We start from the raw sequence: 7,733 nt of genomic DNA on the forward strand, positions 1-7,733 counted from the left end.
GTGTTTGCCCAGCTCCAGCAGCACCCCAGCCAGTTACACTATTTGTGTAGAATTTCTCAGCTGGGAGCAGCCTGATATGCCTACAGGTTTAGAAGCACACACCCATGGCTTTCTGTGCTTCTGCACCACTCACACTTCTACAAAACCACATCTGTACAAGTACAGCATCTTAAGGCAGAGTGTCTTGTTAAATGGGTTTAATCTGCAGTTTTTCACTTTGCTCAGACTTGCATCTTTTAATAATCAAAGGGCTTGGGTCCGCACTTCTTCGGCACCTAGCATTGTGTTTTCCTCTAACACCATGTATGACTGTTCTGCAGTCAACAGCTTATGGCCCAGGGAAGCTTTGCTGTGCAATGGTATTGTGGGGGATATAGGCCAAGAAATAAATGCTACCTCTGGATAACCTTCTAGATAGTACCTTGTTTGTCCTGAGGAGTTCCATAAATGCCTATTCCTACCAGAGTCTGTCATTGTTCCCTCTCATAACCTCTTGTTAAGCCATTAACTATTATTTAGGAGGGCCTAGCAAAATTTTACTGTCTAAAACCTGTATAAGCAAACATGGTCTCCAACTTATTAGAAAGGGTACACAGGCAGGCAAGAAACACCTGCCGAAAACTGGCATCTGGCCAGGACACAGGTGCTGATCTTTTTTCTTTTATGAAAAAAATACTGAGGCTTTTCCACAACTGAGGCTCTGAACTCTTTGTTCTCTAACTTTTCCCAAAGCAGGTACCTTTGGGAGTGCAGAACTTTCTTGCACGCTGTGCAAGTGCTACATTGATCCGAAAGGTAAAGTGCCACCTACTGAATCAGTAACTTAATTTCCTGCAACACGCTGGATGTTTCTTTTGGAAGAGGACCACCTAATATTGATAGGGTCTGTTCCTACTTAATTTGAGGTCCAACAGAGACTTGAGGAGTAACAGCTGCTACTCCTAAATATGATCTGTATTTTTCAAACTGTCTAGACACCTGGGTGGGTTGCACACATTACCAGAAAAGCTAGTTAATCATGTCAAACTTTTTCTTTCTATAAAGGCCTGGTTTTGGTTTGTTTTGTTTAATGAGCTATATGGAAACCCAGGGGAAGACAGTGAATCAAGCAGACAAGTGGGGAAATTTGATCACTAATGCTGATGTTTTGACATTTTTCATTCTGATCTGGTACAGACAGTGCACAAATTTCAAGATTTCAGAAGTTACTGGCTGTGGTGTTTGATAACACTGACACAGTAGACCCTTAGAACAGTAAGCTGTGTTGATGTATCACATGCAGTCTCTTAAATGAAAACTGTCTGAAACTGTGCTGCACAATAGGAAATTACAGCAATGAAAATTAGGTTTACAGAATGCTAGAAATGAAGTTTTGAATTGATTTTTGTAAAAGAAAACCCAGAAGAATGATCACTTGGTGTCCTTATGATGTGTCCTGCTTGGATAAATACAGATGTCTTCAATTGGTGTTCTCACAGATGCCAACTATCTATTCTTAAGTAAAGTGCTGTGCGATAAGATCACCATTATTAGAAAGAAAAGACAGTGATTCTTCATATGCAATCTGAGATTTTTATTTGCATTTTTAAAATAGTCAGAAAAATGCAAGTAAGCCTGGAGTTTAAAAGGGCGACGGACATTTCTGGAGAGGAACCCACTCTGAGAAGCTGCATCCTGGAATTCAGACACACTTGAGGTGGGCTTGCAAGATCCACAGGCAAAGCAATGCCTTGGAGGATGCCTAACATGTAGAGAAAGAGACTTGTGCCACACATGCTTTAGGTCTGCATTTTCTTGTGTTTGCCAACTGTATTTTGAACTTCATAATGAAGACTAACCATGACCTTCACTAGAATAAACTTGTTTTTCTCTTCAAGGTTGCCTGGCACTAGCACTGATCTCAACTACATTTCAGTAAGCACATGGCATTCAAGTTTCTCTACAAACAACAAATGCAAATAAAATAATACTGTGGTCATACAGGTAGGATGTATGCTAAACAAGCATGAGAATCCCAAGACTGATGCATTTCCCAGAAAGTTTAACTTGGAGTCTAGGAGAATTGGGCACCAGCATTAATTACTGTCTCCCCAGAAGGGTGTTAAACAGTGTTTTTTAGGAAGGGATGAACACTGAAAGACCAGACCCAACTTCAGAAGAAGGCAAGGTGTAACAAGACTTGGTCAGGAAAACCCTTTGACCAGATGCATTTGGCAAAGTTTCAGAATCATTCTTGGGAAAACGAAGAGGAGGAAAAGACAGCCTAGGGGCTGGTTCAGTGTTCTGATCATGGACCCAGCTGTTTGATAGAGGTTGGTAGGTACAGGCTGGCAACTGAGGCTGAACCTGCAGCCTTGCCGCATCTCTGAAACAGCAGGCTGGCTTCCTGATCAACAGTTAGGGTGGTTTTCTTTGGTTGCTTTTCCAGTGGTCAGATGCTCCAAATGGTGCTAGAAATAGTGTGAAAGAAGCAGCATGTTACAGGCTGCTCTCAGTTTCTAAAGTCTCTCAGATCTCTTTCTTGCCAAATTCTCTCAGAGGGAGATTGTGTAATCAAACTGGGTTGCATGTAAAAACACACTTGTGTATGTCCAGGCATGCAGGGTATTGCCAAAGTGGACAGACTGTCCTACTTGTGCCTGCCAGAAAAGTTGTGTTTTGTCCTGCGGAAAAGAAAACATCCTTTTCTCTTTGTGCTTTGGAATTTGTCTTTTCAGACTCTGAACTCATTAGCAGTGTCTCCATACTATGACAAGTTTGGCCATCTTGGGTCAGGACCACGGTCCAGTAAATTGAGTCTTGAAGCAGTAGCTAAAACTCGGCTCTTCTCCACAGAAAGTAGCCTTGGTAATGTGGCAGATGCTTTGAAGATTGTAGAGAACATGCAAGAAGAAAGGGAGTAGGTCATTACTTTGTAATATGCAGTCTTCTCTGCTAGTTGGTTTTTGCACTATCGAAGACAGTATCTGCCTCTAAACAAAGTAGGCAAAGTGGGAATAGTTGCATAACTAACATGTTTAATAGCTGAATTTTAGAACACAGGGAACAGAGGTGATTTGCACAAGGCTTTTGTTTCCCTCTCTACTGCCTGCATTGGATTAAAATGGCAGATTTCCTTGGACTGTATTTTGAAATGACACTACCAACTGTAATTGGTAGTTTCATTAAATATGGCCTATGCTCTGTGTTCATGTTTGGGGGCTGCCAGAATGGCTGCACGAGAAAAACCCACATTAGACACTAGCAAAGTAAAATAGAAGGTCTTAGCATTCAAGGATCATGGAACCCAGGGCTGCTTCTCCCCTCATAGACCTCTGAGTCAAAATACTTCCAAACTGTTCAGAGCTTCTGCCCATCATCCTTAACCCAACTCTTGCCCCTGCCGATGCTGCACAAAGACGGTCCGTAGCCAGCCTGATATTGCTGTGTTCTCCTGCAGCTGCTGCCTTACTGATTGAACTGTCCCTGTGTGGTTTGAGCACTGTAGCACTTCACTAGCCAAGCAGTTATGCATTGGGTCTAATGCTTCCCTTAATACGAACTTTCTGCTTCAACAAGGAGCCAGCGGCTCCTTCTAAAAGGGGAAGGTCTCATACCTTAGTGTAGCTTGTCTTTAAAGTTTGGCAGCTGCTGTGTAAAATTATAGGGTGACTCCATCAAACTCTTTTTATATGTTGCCCTGGGTGATGGTGCACTGCTCGTTCAAGGGAAGAGAGCAGATGGAGCCCAGAAGTTTGTTTTGGTCTTTCCCTGCTTAGCTCCATGTCTGGAAACCTCCTGAAGTCTGGCAGTGAAAAATGAGCGTGGTGTGAAGGCCAAACAGGTGGTCTGCAAGACAGCCATTCCAAGTGCAGTAGGCACTGATCGCTGCCTGGCAGAGCCCCTGTGGCAGCGAAAGGGCAGACCAAGGGCTCCTGCTATCAGCCTCCCTGCTTTTATTTTTTGCTGCAAGCAGAAGCAAAAAGATTGTCAGATGTCAGTGTCAACACAACATTTTGCTGCATCTGTGACATTCAGAATGTCTCCATGTGAAAATGTAGTAGCTCCCAGTTACAAGGATTTTCTTGGAAGGGTAAAAGCTGCCCCTCTCCTGTCCCGCTTTTCAATTGGGTGACCAGTTTGGAAACTTCCTTGTTGGGAGGGTGGACAGGGATATGTTTAAAGCAGCCAAACAAAGGTGGGAGGAGAGGAAGCAAAAGCAGACACTCCTGAAGCCAAACTGATTTTTGGGGGGTGGCTGGGAGAGGGAAGTTTTGTTTTGTTTTCTGAGAAAACATCTCTACAGCCAAGACAAACAAAGATGCCTGCTCTAGATCTTGTTACCTTTGGTCTCCTCGGGCCCTGTGTCAGTTCCCAGATTATTTTTATGAACTGTTTAATCCAGGGCTTTTATTTCTCCTGTAAATAAATGGTATTTCAGATTCCAGGACCACTTTAGATACTAATACCAGCTGTCTAGACTAAGAGTGGCCCATGGATGTGATCATAAACAAAAACAGTTTTGGGGCTTTGGTGTTTTTTGGTTTTTTTTTTTTTTTTTTCTTCCTTCTCTTGTCAAACTAGCTCAGACAGAGCCTGGCAGGACAGGCTGGCCATGTGAAGGCAGGCACAGCCCAGTTCTCACCTCCTCTGCCATCTCTAGGAGGGGATTGGAGCTGGCTGGGGCCATGCCAAGGGATGCTTGGTGTCTCAAAAATGTAAATAGTTTCCAGATAAGGAACCAGAGGCTGGAGCTCACAATTACATAGCACATCTAGGTTTCACAGAGGAGCATTAGAAATGTTTTTATGCCTCCCATAGCTTTCACTACACAGCTCTTCAGCTGGCTTTTCCTGCAGGAAAGGGAAAGTTTCTTGCAGCTTCTGTTCTTCAATTACAGCTGTGCAGAGCCACTGTGCAGCACTCCCCAGAATCTGCCACCCCCAAGTGTTGGGAACATGCAAGAGAGACCAGTGTGCTAAGACCCACATTTATTAATTAACCAACAGCCTTTATAAAATGTGGACATGTAGCTTAGATGGCCAAGGGAGGTGCTGCATTTCTCCCTTTTTGTTAGCCTTTTCCATGCACCTGGCTTGCACCTTGCTCTCCTTTTTCAGCTCTCCTTTTTCATCCTACTGAGCAGTGCTAATTGCCAGCAGCTTCTTTCGTTGGGGTTTTTCAAAGCAGGTTGCAGTCAGTGAAGAATTACTCTCCAGATTTACTGTCCAGTCTCAGAATATTGTTACTAAGTTCTGTCTTTTATGGAGCAGGAAAGCCATGGAAGAGAACAACTTCAGTGACTAAATCTAAACCCTCAGAGCCTGTGATGGAGATGCGAGTAGGACCAAGGAATCCTGGATTGTTCTCCCTTTGCAGAGGGAGACTTGTCTTGATATATTTTGTTTTCTGATGCTATTTAAGGAAGCATTGTTACTTACTTAAAGCATGTACTGATCTTTTTCTAATGGTGGAGCTGATGCCAAAGTGCACCGCAGACTGAAGAAACAGATCACTTCTTCCTGCAGTACTGCTGCAGCCATTAATAACATCATTCACATGCTCCTAGGATGCCTGCCTAGGGCTTCTCTACATGCCACATGTACCTGTCACAGGCAGATGGGGATGTGCACATTCCCAACTGACTTTTAGGTGCTTGACCTACCTTTTTATTGCCAAAATCCATAAGCAAGGAAAAGATGAGTGAAAGGAGAGGACTTTAAGAATGGAGATGCACAGAATAGCCTGTTGGCCTGTACTGCACTTGCTGCCACCTGACAGTGTTGTCAGTATCTTGTTGCAGAAGTAAATTCTGGGTGTTTTTTTTCTCTTAATTGTATGTTTTCTATGTTTAGGAAAAGAAAAACGTTTGGAGTTTGTCCCATGTGCCCCACTTCTCGTTAGCCTGCTAAAACACCTTGGTAAATCTCTTCCAGAAGGGATCAGACAGGACTTTAGTACAACAATGACTCTTGCACTGCTAGGAACAGATCATAGCCAGCTTCCTAAAACCCCCGTGTTCTCAGGACATCTAATGTGAGAGGCTAAAGCTAATAGTCAACAGGAGGGCTGCCTGAAACAAAGATGCAGAGCTGATGAGAGCTAAGCCCATAGAACATGATACATAAATACAGAACAGTCATCTACATCAGCTCCCACTAAAGTGCTGCCTGTATGTTAAAGAATGACTACTTAAAAAGAACAGGGAAAAAAAAAACCTGTCCTAATTATGGGAAATTCAAGGTGCAATACTAAGTTTCATATAGCAAACCCAGATTCCGGGCAAGAAAATGTATATGCATGTGACAAATCTTTTACAAACACATGTACATGTTCATTCTCAGCTGTTCAACATTAAAAAATTATATTCTTTAGCTGCTTGGCCACAGAGCTGGTTTATGTTCTTTGTTTCAACTGGGGGCGATATGTGTGAGGCTATGGGTGAGAAGTGACGTTTAAGTCATTTCATTTAAGGTCCTTACAATCTTTTTACTTGGCTCTACTTTCTAGAAATTACACATACGGCTTAGCAGTGACCACCCACGGTTCCTCACAGATCTTGGCTCTAACGCTACTCAGAACCACCCTCTTAGAACTGAAAGGATTCTGCTCCCCCCTACCCCCCCAGCTTATATTTCTCATCTACAATCTTGGACACTGCTTATCCATCAGGAGGGTCTCCTTAGAGCAGCTACGACACATACCTATTGGCTCAGCCGCAGGGATGCATCAAATCCCCTGCCAGGATCCTGAGGCTGCAGTAAGAGAGGCACACAGTACCGCTTCCCTTTCCATCTGCCCAAACAGGAGAACTTTGCTTCTGTTTGTAGGAGTATGGGAATGAAAAATGCGACTGAAGTTGCATGTTTCTTTTTCATGTTTCAGTACCATCTGTGGCACCTCTGTGTGCAGGCTATGTGCACTACACAATTACCTTTATTTCATGTGACAGGGAGGAAAATTAAATCGCCATAAAAAGTATGGTTAATAGTTCTACACCTTTCTCATAATTGTCAACAGACCTATGAGCCATAGGTGTTTAAAATAATCCCTCACCTTCCATGTAAGTGAACTGGATGAGTAGATATTATATACACCTTGAAAATAATGGCTCACCTGCAACCCCAAAGCCTTGGAATTTTCTATTCTAATACAAACAAAGAAATCTCTTCCTGCCTGTCAGTAGCATCTCCTTCTACCCAAAAGCTTCATGGAAATCTTTAGCATTAAATGAAAGAACAAATGTTTTTGAGAGAGTGATGGCTACGTCCACTGAGAATTGTCTTGCTGTTTGCACCCAAGTCTTACTAACTAGGGAAGAAGAAGCCAAATAGCCAACTGGATCCACACAGTTACCATCACAGCCAAGCCATAACCATCCCATGAAATGAACAGTCTAACTGCAAATATCCCTAAGGAGCAGGACAATATGTTTAATTACCTAGAGAAGGGTCTTTTCGGATTTTCACAGGAGAAAGCATTTTACAGCCTGTTAGGGCCCCAGGCAGCACTTCTTTCCAGAGACCTGATCAGATCTTCCCAAGAGGCCTCTTAAAGAAGGAATAGTCAAGCAGAAACCATTTTAAAGGAAAATTTATCACTGTCCTTACACCCAGTGATGACTCATATGGCCTTTGCTAAACTGTGTAGAAGGAATGGAATTTATTGCTTGACTCTGGAAGACAGGGCTAGAAGCCAGAGTGGCATCCGCTTGGAAACTGCCGTGCTCTGAAGCAGACAAGATACTTGTGCGT

This window comes from Egretta garzetta, unplaced genomic scaffold (genome assembly GCF_000687185.1).
Source record: "Egretta garzetta isolate BGI_Z169 unplaced genomic scaffold, ASM68718v1 scaffold69, whole genome shotgun sequence".
Taxonomy (NCBI): domain Eukaryota; kingdom Metazoa; phylum Chordata; class Aves; order Pelecaniformes; family Ardeidae; genus Egretta; species Egretta garzetta.